We start from the raw sequence: 15,180 nt of genomic DNA, 5'->3' as shown, positions 1-15,180 counted from the left end.
AGTTCTTGAACGGGCCAAATAGGACCACATTTGTATATAGCAGCTTTATAGACCGATCTGCCGATAAAGGGTCTAAAGCCCATAAAAACTTATTTATTACCCGATTTCGTTGAAACAGTGAGTTATTTTAAGCCTCCCGACATCTGACATAAATATGGTTTAGATCGAATTATATTTGGATATAACTGCCATGTAGACTGATCTCCCGATAAAGGGTCTGATGCTTATAAAAGCTTTATTTTTTACCCGAATTCGCTGAAATTTGAAAAGTCGATAAATTGTCTGAAAATGTTACTTGTATGAGTTTTTGGGACCTGAATAAAATATGATCGAGATCAGTCCCTATTAAGATATGTCTACGGATATAGTAGTGAAGTCGTAATAAAATAGGATGATTATTATATCCTTGTTTAATTTGGTCCAGATTTGGTTATAGGTGCCACATAGAACGACACTCGATTTAAAATCTTAGCAATATAAAAAGCGCATTTATTATCCAATTTCAATGAAATTTGACGCAATGACTTATGTTAGGCTTCTCGGTATCCGTGTCTTATATGGTTCAGATCGGTTTATATTTTGATATAGCTTCCAAAAAAACCATTTTATTTATTAGACCACTCAATGTCCGTTCCGTATTTGGGTTCATAAGTTATACAATTTTCACTGGATTGTGACGAAAGGCAGTTTACATATATTGCCGAGGTGGTGGGTACCCAAAGTTCGGCCCGGCCAACTTTTTGCTTGTTGGAATATTTTTAAGAAAAAGGTTGTACAAGAAACATCTTCTTTGAAACCTGAGTAAGCTGACTATTTATGACTGCCGTCAAATGAGCTATATGCAGTCGTATCCGCCTGATAAAATACATAAAATTTGTTTCAATTATGCGAAGTTCGGATAGTTGAAATACGTTTCCATTAAAAGAATTTAGCAGAATTTCAGTAAGTTTAGGCTTTGTAATGAGAAGATCTGGAATTGTAAAAATTATGAAGAATAGATGCTGGGAGCTAGTTAGTAACTAGTGCAATCAGTTAAATCGTAACATTGACCAAACGCAAAAATTGTATAATTTATGTTCTCAATTAAGCGGAGTTGATATCTTTTATTTGTGACTTTTGGGCATAAATTTGTATTTCATTTAAGCGGATTCAATTAACACATTTCATGTTGATAATTCCTTAACATCAATTAGTTTAAGAGATTTTTTTCATTTAACCGAATTTTTCAATTAAAGGATCCCAAGTTGGGACGAAAATTCGACCTTTCGAATTTTATCAAAGTCGACTTTTACAAAAATAGACGTTTAGACTTTTTGTCAAAAATTTCCAAAATGTTCCAAATAATTTTCTATTTCCTATAAGCCTTTGTAGACGTTTATAAAATATTGTTTGATTCGTTTATGGATTGAAATATACTTTTGCCAAGAAAGTGTCGCTTGTTTAATTTTAGACAAATTAGAACAAAAATGTGGTTTTCAGAGCCAAAATACCGAAAATTGTGAGTGCGATAGTATGGGACCTACACGTTATGTTGGACCAATATGGACCACATTCGCATTTAACAGGCTTAAGATTTTAAATCTGAAGTCCAGTCTTTACGGTTGCAATGAAAATATATAGTCCTATACAGCCCATCCTCGATCATAAACGCCTAATAGATAAAATATACATTTTGGCCAAAATTCCATATTCCACAAAACTATTACGCTGAAATATACACTTATAAGGACATTATCCCTACAATTTTGCTTGGATATGGCACATATTTTTATTACCACCTGAATACCGCTGCTGAAGATCATCAAATCGATTCAACCATGTAATGGTATTATTTAAATGTTTAAACAGCTATTCAATTTAAAAAATATTTATGGCAACAAGAATAACCCAAAGATCAATGAATCATAGTACTAGAGAAAATAGTAAAATTTGGAAACAATTCTTACTTAGTAGTAACATAAGCAAAGCAAAACTCGTATCTCTGTGCAGCTTTCGTTTCGACTATTCAACTTCAAAGTCGATTCTTCGAATTTTCGATCATTGAAAGTCGATTTCGACTTTTTTTACACAAAAAGTCGATTGATCGATAAGTCGAAAGTCGACCCTAGTTCAATTAAGTCTATTCGACTTTACTAACATGTTTTTAGGGAGATGGAATCATTAAAATTTAGTTTCCAAATTCGTAATTGGTAATTTTTTATTTTCTTGAATATGTACTGCTTTTCCAACTTTATTTTTGCAAAAATTTTGGATCATATAAATGTCGGACACCGGTGGAGGGTGTCCTATCTGTCTGAATAGGGTCAAGTCTTATAAAAAGGTTTCATTCAAAATATCTGCTGGAATTCGATGAAGAAAGATTGGAAGACGATTCATAGTGGCTGATGTTGTCTTGGTAAATGTCAAGATACATGAGAACACTATTACAAGGAAAACTAAAACCAATCTCAAGTGAGTTGAAACTTTATAATGGCCAACCATATTAACTAAATTCGAACTAATTTTTAGGGAGATGCAATAATTTTAAGTTATTTCAATTAAATTTCCAAAACCTGCCCCTTAGTTAAAGTATCCTTATTGGAAAACATATTTCGGACAGTAATAAATAAATCACCAGCTTTTTTTGGGTCTTCGAAATTAATTTTTCTTTTTTCTTGAATATTGTAGGGTAGACGCAGAAAACAAACACAATGTGTCAGACGCTATTGGTAACTACCGGTAGTTTGTAATAACTACCTATTACGGGAATTTGTCACTTCTGCAGAGTAGACGCCAGCAATGAATACATTTAGTGCAGATGGTACTGGTATTACTACCTATTACGCTTGAAGCCTAGTACTGACTTCGACTTTTCCCACGAATAAGTTTCAAAACGCATTACAAAAAAAAATGGTGACGGTGAATGGTGGTTTTATGAGCAAAATAGTAGCGACATGTCGCTGCATCAGGACAAATTTCGCATAATTTTAATTGGAAATGTAATTAAATGCTCACGAAATGGGTCGAATCAACTCTGGTTAAATATTGTTGTCTTTGTTGTGTGTTGTTCTTTGATTTTTGTTTGTGTTCTGATAAAGAAAAGAGTCCGTCAGATTTCGCAATAATTTTATAGGCATTTTCGCAGTGAATGAAGTACTAGGGTTAAGGTGAAAAATTTCAAACAGCAATTGGAAACACCTCTAATTTGTTCAACAACTCGCACATCCCTAAAATATTTAAAAATTGCCTGCTTCTTTTTTACAATACACATCAGTAAAGGAAGATTCTTATAAAAAATCTGTTAATTTCAGGCTAATGGAATAAAGAACCCTAACTTGCTTAAAAATAACGATTCATGGTTCCTATAGAGCTGGAAAGTAAAGATGAGACCAGTATGTTATGCTTAAGCAGGATTTTGGTAGAGGAATAGTTAACTAAAGTCTCTATTTTGATTTCAGTCGCACTTATAAAGGGTGATTTTTTTGAGGTTAGGATTTTCATGCATTAGTATTTGACAGATCACGTGGGATTTCAGACATGGTGTCAAAGAGAAAGATGCTCAGTATGCTTTGACATTTCATCATGAATAGACTTACTAACGAGCAACGCTTGCAAATCATTGAATTTTATTACCAAAATCAGTGTTCGGTTCGAAATGTGTTCATTCACCGTAACGTTGCGTCCAACAGCATCTTTGAAAAAATACGGTCCAATGATTCCACCAGCGTACAAACCACACCAAACAGTGCATTTTTCGGGATGCATGGGCAGTTCTTGAACGGCTTCTGGTTGCTCTTCACTCCAAATGCGGCAATTTTGCTTATTTACGTAGCCATTTAACCAGAAATGAGCCTCATCGCTGAACAAAATTTGTCAAAATTTGAACACATTTCGAACCGAACACTGATTTTGGTAATAAAATTCAATGATTTGCAAGCGTTGCTCGTTAGTAAGTCTATTCATGATGAAATGTCAAAGCATACTGAGCATCTTTCTCTTTGACACCATGTCTGAAATCCCACGTGATCTCTCAAATACTAATGCATGAAAATCCTAACCTCAAAAAAATCACCCTTTAAAATGAATCTTTGGGCGTCGCTATATAAGTTTTGTGCCTCTGCATACATAAACTACATTCAAACTCTGTGTGATATAATATATCGCAAAGTCTTATGGCTCCTCCATATAAAAATGTCTACAACAGACATTTTCATGAGGTAGTTTTCTATCATTCTAAGAATCTATGAACCGAGAGATGATATTCTATACGCCTTGAATTACTAAAGCCATGGTTACAACGAATGAAGATACCATAAGTTATTGTTCTTTTTCTTCTCAGTTTGTCATGTAAATGACTGTTGCATCAACTTTTGCTTGTTTTTCAAGACAAATGACTATTAATAAATTCCGTGCTGCATGCAACCCAGAAAAATTCATTATGAAAAGTGAAAATCTTGTATTCTCCTTCCTTTTTTTGACATTGAAAACAAAAAAAAAAAAAAAAAACAAAACAAAATGCAATATACCAACAAAGTCTAATGTCTGAAGATTATGAATCACACGGAAAGATCCCACTCAAACTCTCACGCAAAACGCCATTCCTTTTAAACTACAATAGCCGGTGGGGTCTCACGTGATGGGAAAAATGTTATTAGTATTTTGTTTTCTTGGAAGACTACAAATTGAACAGTTACTCATATGCTTATGTTAACACCAATGACGACTAGAGCCTATTCTTTGTCATTCCACTATGTGTTGAGACACCATTTAAGGGCAATCGAGTGATGGCACAATTCATAGCCTTATATGGTTTGTTGTTGGAGGTATTTATTTGTAAATGGTGTGGTATGCTTGTATTCTGGTGCTTACGGCTAACACACAGTGGTACAAAGTGCTTCGGGATTTTTTAGGAGTTACAGCATTTTAACTTGTAAGTTCAGCTTTTCTTGTTCTGGGAAAATTTCTAGACCGTTTAAAAAACTTTAGGAGCTACAAGCATTTTAAGTTACATTTGCAATGATTTATTATCCTGCAAAGATATGCAAATTTTAATAAATTCCTTAAAATCACTGTGCTGTTTTAAGGGTTTATAAGCATTTTAAATTATTGTATTCTCCACTATAGGATGGGGGTATAGTCTTGGTATGGTCTTAGACCCCATAAAAAATATGTATTCTTGAACGCCTGACATTTTAAGTCGATCTAGCTATGTCCGTCCGCCTGTCTGTGGAAAGCATGCTAAAATTCGAATGAACATAGCTAGGTGCTTGAAATTTTACACAAATATTTCCTATTAGTATAGGTCTGTTGGATTGTAAATAGGCTATATCGTATTATATTTAGATATAGCACCCACATAAACCGATCTCTCGACTTCTTGAGCCTCTAGAGGACGTAATTCTTATCCGATTTGGTTGAAATTCTGCACAATGGCTTCCTTATGACTTCTAACATGCGTGCCAAGTATGGCTTGCATCGGTTTAAAGCCTGATATAGCTCTCAGATAAATTGATCGCCCGATTATATTTCTTGAGCCTCAATAGGGCGCAGTTCTTGTATGATTTGATACTTCTACCATGACCTTACACGTGTCAAATATGGTCTGAATTGGATCATAATCTGATATATCTCGCTTTTAAACAGATCTCCAGATTTTACTTCTTGAGTTCCTATAGTGTTCAATTCTTATCCGATTTGGTTGAAATTTTGCACAATGACATCTAGTTCGGTCCCCAACATGAGATGACGCTGGGTAAGGTTAGGACGAAAAGGCGGGTTTTGATATCTCCCATGCCAAGGTAATCGGTTCCTGCCTTTTGAATCCGATTGGCTTCTGCGGTTTAAATTCGAAAATTAACCCCAAAAACTCAATCTCAGGAATTCCGTCCGGCTAACAAAATCTTTAATCGCCCTCCATTCTATGCCCCTAGGATGATTTAAGTCTGATATCATATTAGCCTCAATGTACCTGAGTCTGTTAGCATCGAAAGCCGAGCTTTAACAAAGGAAATTTTCTAACGTGGCGTCATCTTTCTCAAATGCCCGCACCTATTCTTTATAACCTCATTAAAATTCCTTTCAGCCTTGCCTGGGGGTCTACATTGAGAACATAGGGACTGAGATCTATTTTAGACTGCCTGACCATATAAGGTGGTGTGGTAAAATGGCAATAACAGCCAGGACGGTAAGATCACGAACAATCTTGGAGTGTAAGAAGGATATTAACGCCGTCTCTGAGGATAGCACAACCCGCATCGTTTGGGTGCCGGGCCATAACGGAGTAAGGGGTAAAGAAAGGGCAGACGATTTGCCCAATAAACTTGGGTAACCCGAAGCCTTTCGGGAGGACGCAGTTCGAATTAAGGGCGTGGGCGACGAACGCATGCAACACTGTGGAACAGCGAAACAGTCGCTAGGACGGCGAAAATCCTATGGGGAGATTCAAATCGTGAGAGGACGAGGCTATTATGGGAAATAAGTAAGAAGGAGGTCAGTATAGCTTTTGGTATCATAACAGAACACAAAGGACTTCAAGCCCACTCATGCAAAATCGGTGCGGCAAGTTATGGCATGTGGGGGAGATGATGCAACGTTGGATCATTTCCTTTGTCATTGTCGGGCTTTCGCGGCTAAAAGTCACCAGTACTTAGGTGGGGACATAATACCAGATATGAACCAACTTAGGGGCGTGCAAGGAAAACAATTAAGGATTTTGTAAGTAGCACCGAATTCCTAACTTAGATTGTTAGTTAGACAAAATTTCAATAAAATGTTGACTTCATGCAAGCTTTCAGAATGGTAGGTTAACAAAACTTTAAATATAAAATTATATTGCAATTTAGATTTTTTGGCTGTTTTTTATCTGAACGATAAGCGGCGTTAAGACTCGGCTATAATAAGGAGATCCTTTATCATTGAGCTCAAACTTGTATCAGACTGCAATCATTGATATGTTAGAAGTTTGCCACCTGCTCCTTAATGTAATATTCGTGGGAAATTTTGTAATTTGACATTAATAACTATGGGACCTTCAAAGTAAAAAGGTCCAAAATCTTCAAGCGTCAAAGCGCCAAATTTTGGTCTAAAAATGGTGGAAATGACGTAAAATCGACACGCATTCCATGATCGCCCGGATTTCCGCCGGCAGTATCATATCAGGCAGTTGGAAACACATGGACCACCGTAGCTCAGAGATTTGCATGCCCGCCTTTGACACTGAAAGCAAGGGCTCAAATCGTGGCGGGAAACTTAAAAAAAATTGTTCAGCGGTGATTTCCTGCTCCTAGGTCTGGCGACTTTTGTGAGGTATTTAACATAGTCAAATAGCCTTGTAAACTTCTCTATTAAAGTGGTGTCGCTTTGCGGCAAACCCTTTTCGGACGAAAAAAAGGGATCCCTTATCATTGGACTTAAACTTATGTCGGACAGCACACATTGATATGACAGAAGATTCCCCCTGTCCCCTAATGGAATGTTCATGCGCAAATTTGCATTTAATCTGAAGCAGATTTCACTCTCTCCCCAGTTAAGACCTCCTGACCCAATGTAGACCCCCCTGACCCAATCTGTCCTCTGACTTTGATCCATTCGTGTAGCATGAACTACGAAAAGATCATTATATTGTGGAAAAATTGGAATATTTCTCTTAAAACCACTGGCGAGCTACAAGCATTTTAAGTTAATATTTCGCCATATTTTATATTCTTTTCTAAAACACTATTTAAAATTATTATGCTGTTGGTGTGTTACGAGGTTGTATAGATTTTTTTTGATGTTTGTAATGCATTTTTAAATCTTTGCCTTTAAACCACTGTGCTGTGGGCACATTGATTTATGAATGAATTCCATTTTACAATTTAGGCCATGGCGGCGACCAGTGTCAGTCCAGTCCCCCGAAGTGGGTAACATTAGAATTTCCTTTTTCAGCCAAGTAAAGATTCACTTTTCATTGTTTGTTTACAAAACAAATGAAAAATCTAAGAAAACCCATAAAAAGATACGAGTAAAATACAAAGTCTAGAAAAAGCGACAATGGATGACTGCTACAAAGCAATGTAGGAACCCCCTAACTCGTAGTAGAAGAAAGTAAAAGCATTTATGGGAGTGGTGAGAAATAGAAAAACAAAACCAAAATTGGATAGAAACAACAAAACACAAATGTAAGCAAAAAAAAAACTAGTTATTAATATTTATGCGAGACAGCACGAGTAACATTGATTGTTTACGAGGGTACAATCTTATCTCAATCCCTTCGTTTACGCTCCTTATTGGGGGAACGAGGGTTAACAAAGGCTTAACCATGTCGCAATCTTTTTTTTACAAATATTTTGATTGGATTGGTATTTCTTCATTAAAATTGATGTCTTTGTTATGCCATGCCACTTTTGGGTGTTCCATTTTATAAATTTAGAATTGGGAAGTTTGGCTGGGCCTTATCTTATTAGTTTGGGGGTTTCTCTAGCGTTCAAGGGCGTGAACTGAAATTAAGATTTGTTGGGTTTTTATTTGTCAGAAAATGGAGAAGAAGAGCAGAAAATCGAAGCGCATGGAAATATATTCTGAGCTTGGCTAGTGGAACAAATATTCAGTCATCAGTTCAAGTAAAAAGCTTTTTTATTGTATATGATCTGGCCATTTCCAATATCCGAGCAATATATCTCTGCAGCAGATACTAGAGTAGAATAAATTCCATATAGAAAAGTATCTGAAGAAAATTTTAAAACTCTTTAATCCTTCTTCCTTAGTGAAAAGTTCCTTCGAAAAAAATTGGATAAGAAAATTTGAGGCAGAACTTAGTTTAGATCATTTTGAAGTGTATACATTAGGGAGTTATAAGCATTTTAAGTTATCATTTCATAGATTTTTTTTTGTAGTTTCTGAAACAGAGGTATAGGTCATGTTGTCAATCGCCAGTATTACGTTGGAAATTCAGCTTAGAAACATTTGGGAGACAGCTATGAACGAAAATTGTTAAAGGAAAATTTAAGACCATTTTTCTTATCTAATTTCTAAGCATTAACTTGTTTCTTGTCTAACCAAATAATTGCTTTCATCTAGATTTTGCTTACATAATGGTTTTACGTATAACTATGTCACATATTAGTCTGCATACTAACATTTGATCACTCTTATCTAAGCCAGCTGAGCCAGTACGACCATATATCACCATTTTTCCTTTAAATGGAATCTAAACCTTAGCCATACAGAATGAATATACAAGTGGGCTTTAAAGATGATAAAAAGAATTCCCTGTTTATGTACAACTATTTCGATGCCTCAGTCATTCTTGTGACGTCTCACTTCTTATAACCAGGTAATTTATACTGTGTTGCCTACATTCCACTCTCTAAAATACCATTATTACGTTGTTTTTTTCCCACCAGATTTGTGGAACTTTTTTCAAACATCCATTTAAGAGGTATGTGAGTGTTTGCCCTGTTTATCTTTTCAGATAACAGGCAAGTTATTTTCGTCTTTAACTAGATTAAAATGTAAGTTATAACCAAAATGGTTTTTACTACACAACTAGCCTAGCCAAGGTGAACAGAAGTGTGGGAAGACAAACAAATTTATTCGGGCTAATAAATTTAATGCTGTACTGCTTCGTTTTGGGCGGGTAAGATGTAATAAACTGTAGCCTAATCGTCGGAAATTGTTTTGTGGTTTTGGTTAGATTAAAAGATTCTGCGATAAGAATTGTCTTATACAGCTACACAATGGATTTACTTTGAATTTATGTGGTGTTTGTAAGATTTTTGGTGGGAAATGTAAATATTTAGTCTTAAAAGTTGAATACAAAAGAATTTGCAGAAAGATTTCAAGATATACATTGTAAAGAAATTATATTAAGTGTAAACCAGAATATACCACAGAAAATAAGGCCCATAAAATCTACAGAAAAAATTTCAAAGAATACACAATGGCGGAAGCTGCTTAAAGCCATTAAGAGTAAATAGACACCATATCTGCAGGATATTCAGGTTTGCAATCAATTCAACTAAGACTATTTGGACCACATACCGCAAATGTCGGAGAAAGTACTGTTTTTTGAAGAACCAGATACTACAAAAATCATTACGTACAACCAGCTATGTTTTTTTTAGAAACTGGTGGGAGTTACAATCATTTTAAGTTATAATTTCATTAATTTTGTTTCCTGCCTGGCGAAAAAATAAGAATTTTCGGCGATGATCATTCCCGCACTTATGCTGGTGGCATTTAAGGGACCTAAAGCTATTTAAGTAGTTAAGTACATCACAGTTCGATAAAGAAGAGGTGACCTCTTATCAACCGACTAAGAAGTGGATCTGTTGGGAGTTACAAGCATTTTAAGTTTTAATTTTTATAAATTGGGTTAGCAGTCTCGATAAAAACAACAGAATAACTTTTAGTTTTGGTTATCCCTACACATTTCAATCAAACAGCTTTTATTGATAAGAGATAAATCGATTCCTTGTGTTCTTACAACATTATAAATGTCGGCAGTAGTAATGAGGGTATAACCACAAATGAAAGTTTTTTTTTAATGGAATCTCTAGGATTCGAACTCAAGCATTCTGCTTTATAGGCGGACTGGAAGTTAGCCAACTGTGCCCCATGGTGGCCTTCGAGGTAGTGAACTTCAACTTTGTTAACACCTTAATACAAAGTTCTTAAACGGCCCAAATCGTGAGTTGTTTTAAGCCACAATGAGTTGTTTTAAGCCTACCGTCATCTATTTCGAATATGAATATGGATCGGACCATATTTGGATATAGCTCTCAAATGGACCGATCTGCCGATTTATGGTATTAAGTCCCTAATTGTCGTATTTTTTACTCGATTTCGATGAAATTAGAAATAGCGAGTTGTTTTAAGCCTCCCGTCATCTGTTTCGAATATGGTCCAGATCGGACCATATTTAGTTATAGCTGCCATATACACCGATCTGCTGATGCAAATCGGTCCTTATTTAGATATAGCTCCCATATAAACGTATCTGCCGATTGTACTTCTCGAACCCGTAGAGGGTGCGATTCTTATCCCATTCGGTTAAAATTTTGAGGGATGATTTCTCCTATGACCTTCAACAGCTGTCTCATGACCGAATCGGTCCAAAACTAGATATAGCTCCCACAGGATATAGCCCCTAGAGGACGCAATGATTTCTCCTACGACCTCCAACAATTATTCCAAGTACGGTTCGAATCGGTGTACAACCTGATATAGCTCCCATATAAACCGATCTACCTATTATACTTGTTAATACTCTAGAGAGCGCAAATAGTATTCAAATTGGCTGAAATTTTGTTAATGGTTTCTTCTATAACCACCAACAGCTGCCTCAAGTTTATTCCGAATCGGTTTATAACCTGATATGGCTCCTATATAAACCAAACGACCGATTATTATTCTGGAGATTCTAGGGGGCGTAATTTTCATCCCATTCGGCTGATATTTTGCGAGATTATTATTTCGTGTCATATCAAACAGCTATACCAAGTTTGGTCCGAATTGGTCCAAAGTCTGACATAGCTCCCATACAAGCCTCTCGTACATTTTGTCTCTAGAGTTGAGCTGGCAAACTATCGATATTCGCAACATTCGATATTTCTAATGATAAATATGGACAGTATCGATACTATTGTTAATTTTCAATCACCTATATTTCAAACGAAAATTAAAAGTAAATATAAGGAGATCGATTTTAAAGAAGCAATATCAATGCACAGACCGAATAAAACCAAATTTAGTTCGAATTCATTAGAGAAATCATTGTACAAAATTTAAGCCCAATCGGATCTTATAGGATATATTCAGTTCCAGATCGCTTATTTGTGTTCAATTTTACAAAATATTAAACCTTTCGATAGTATCGATAGAAAAATATCAATCGATATTCATATACAATAGAAAATAAAATATCGATAGCCCCATCGATATTTTGCCAGCAAAATTCTAGAGAGCACAATTCTGATTCCATTTGGCTGACATTTTGCGACATGATTTTTCCTATGGCATTCAACGGCTGTCTCAAGTATATTCCGAATCGTTCCATAACCTGATAAGTAGCTCGTATACAAGCCGAACTCCCGTTTATACATCTTAAGCCTCCACAGAGCACAATTTCTTTACGATTTCTCTGAAATTTTGCACGATGATTTCTCCTGTAACCTCCAACAATTTTTTCAAGTATGGTACAAATTATTTTATAGCCTGATTTATCTCCTATATGAACCGATCCCTCAATCTTCTTCTCCTGAGCCTCTAAAGAGTGCAATTTGTGTTCGATTTGGTTGAAATTTTTCACTATTATTTCTCCTATGACCTGCAAGGTATAATTTAGACATCGAAATATCAACAGAGTAGTTTTCTCTCAGTGTATATCAATTAATTTATTATCTAAAATGCCATAAAAGTTATGAGGCTTTGCGTCAATTGCTTCACCCATTTCGAATTGTACTGTTTGTTTTTTATTGCTTCGCAACAAACACGTAAGCGCATGCTCACATTTACCATCCTTTTCAGTTTGATAATTTTTTTTGTGTAATTAAATCAATTGAGAAACAGATTTCAACAGATAAATTCAAAATTAGCACAATAAAGTTACCGTCAGTCAGAAACGACAACAGAATTTTTAATTGAGCAACAACACAAACATTATGGGAATAATCAATTAAATTTCATCAAGAGAAGATAGAGGACGTAGCTACTGCTGATGCTGGTTTCATTGCTACTGGTCTCTCTGCCAACGTCATTCATGATCACCATAAATATCTCAGCATTTGAAATGCTATCACCACCAGTATAGCAAACCCAAGGGAGGTGAAAGATTTGGAATAATCAAGTAAATAACCAACCGCCAAAGCCTAGCATCACATGTGGCAATGATAAATAGAATAATAACAATTCCAACAACAATGGTAAAAACCCATTAACCGCAATAAAATTATGAGGCCGTTGTTTTTGTTTTTTTGAGGGAAGCTATAGAAGTGCATGGGCGAAAAAAAAAATACAAAAACCACAAAACAACTGCTAAAGACAATGAACAAGAATGTGTTGCCAGTTTTAATTGATAATTTTGTATTTGATGTACTCTTCTCCCTTGTTTTGTATTTTTTTTTTTCGCAGACAATGAAGAGAAGACGCTACTGAAAAGGAAGCCTATATAAAATTCATAAATGTTCCCCGCACCGTTGTTTTTTTTTTTTTCATTTAATTTCATTTCATTTGGGGAATATTCCATGCTACGTATCAACAAGTTTCCCCAGGCTTGCATACACGCACACATACAATTTTTTTTTTAACTTTGTTGTCATTGCTTTTCGCCCACTCCCTTTAAAAACCCCCCTTCACTAAAACACCATTGTAAAGAAAAGATTCCAGCACAAACATTTGTTTGGTGAGCATAGCTAAGGAGGGCAAGAGAGTAATACTCAGCCCCCTTAAATTCATTGAAAAAGAGAGCGGGAGTATATTTTCGATTCTTTTTAGCAGTGAGTCATATAATTTTGTACACTGGCTGGCTGGCTGGCCAGACTGATCACCATAGCAGCCACAGCAATAATAACAACAACACTATTGCTTGGTTTCTTGCTACTTCTTTCTATGTGGTGTTGTTGGCCCCCTCCCGTTGGGCAAGATCAAATTTTGACATACATAGAGAAAATCGTTTCTTCTTGTTCTTTTTGTTTTTGCTACTGCTGCTACTTTTTACTTTTTGGTTTTTTCTTGTAGAATCTTTTTGGGGTATTCTTTTCGTTTTAAATACCATTATTTAGATATGTATAGACACAATTTTCGCTTCATTTCATTTCGATACAACACAGAACACTCACTCACTCACAGTGTGTTTTACAATTTTTGTTAAAGAAATTGGTTCACATTTTAATTGGGTTTCCAAATTTAGCACACGGTGTTTTTTTGGTTAAGGATTTAATTGATTTTAATTAAATATGATTTCTTATTGATTGATGAGAATGACTTTTAATTTTAAACGCCAAGCTAGTAGTACAGAAATGTCAACAATTTTAAATATACATAATTTATTTTTTTGTCAATATTTTTTTTGTTTTCGTAATATTTTCTATATTTTTTGTGCTTTCATTGCTTTTTATTTAAACAATCACATGAAATATTATTGCAGCAACAACAACATCACCAATAACAACAACCACAATACAAAAAAATTTTTAAATTTATTTCACCGCCTGTTTCTTAATACAACTTACTCGCCCGAGAATTCTTTGCCAACTAAATGAGTAAATGAACATTTTGGCTTTTGCCCATAACGGCAGCTCAGCAAATGTAGGCCCCCTTCCCCTACACAATACCAATGTGTGTGTGTTTGCTTGGAGCTTACGCCACTCGTTCACCCCACAAGGGAGTTTAGCTGTATGCGGTATGGGATTATTTTTATTGTGCCTCTTCTCTCATATGAATTCGTTAAATATCGTTTTTGAAATGCTCTCTTACAAATAAAGATTATCTATCTCGTTGTTGTTGTTGTTGTTATTTAACTAAATGTTTCCACCTAAAGATCAACAATTATTTTTGTTGTTGTTGTTGCCGTTGTAGGAATTAAATTCTCTCTGAAGTGTAGTAGGTAGGTACATACATATGTGGTATAAAAATAAAACTGTTTATTTTAGTCAAGAGTAAATTGAAAGAATTGAGCAGCAAAGGATAATTATATATTTCTATGGTTGAGATTAAAAAGTACATTAACCTGTTGCTTGTTACACCATTTCCATGTGCACATAGTATGTTAGTACAAAAAAGTGAAAAAAAAAATAATAAGTATAATATAAAATAAAATAAAATATTTATTTTTGATGCCTATGAGTTCAAGATCAGTAATTTAAGGGTGGAAGGAGTAACTACCAAACTACCAACTTATTTATAAGTTGACAACCGTGGATGATTTTATAGCATAACATAACATATCATAAAACATGAAATGAAATAATATAGAATAAAAAAAAAACTAAGCACCTATTGAAATGCCACAATGCACTATTTTGAACCTATTACAGTTATATTTATATATGGTCCTATCTAGCCGAGGGTCTAACGCAGCTAACTGTTCCAATATTTTACGGAATCGGGTACTAAATAAGCAATTTATGTATGAAGTACCGTAATAAGGGAGACTGTTATATATGGTACCTATTTCAGTGAAATTAAGCAATAAATTAAATTAGGAGATGGGTCTTTAAGGGG

The 15,180-nt window shown here is 35.1% G+C and overlaps 1 protein-coding gene across 1 annotated transcript in view; it reads right to left on the bottom strand.

Annotated features, from left to right (window-relative positions):
* LOC106093119 (vinculin) overlaps positions 1-14,251 on the bottom strand; it is a 48,955-nt gene extending 34,704 nt beyond the window's left edge. Inside the window, exon 1 of the mRNA XM_013260113.2 lies at positions 14,190-14,251. The gene's annotated coding sequence lies outside the window, so the exon portion shown is untranslated. The remainder of the gene's footprint in view (positions 1-14,189) is intronic.
* Between the last annotated feature and the right edge of the window lie 929 nt (positions 14,252-15,180).

The sequence above is a fragment of the Stomoxys calcitrans genome, chromosome 4 (assembly GCF_963082655.1).
Source record: "Stomoxys calcitrans chromosome 4, idStoCalc2.1, whole genome shotgun sequence".
In the NCBI taxonomy this organism is placed as follows: domain Eukaryota; kingdom Metazoa; phylum Arthropoda; class Insecta; order Diptera; family Muscidae; genus Stomoxys; species Stomoxys calcitrans.
Note: the sequence above shows the minus strand (reverse complement) of the source record. Positions and strands in the feature narration are given on the sequence as shown.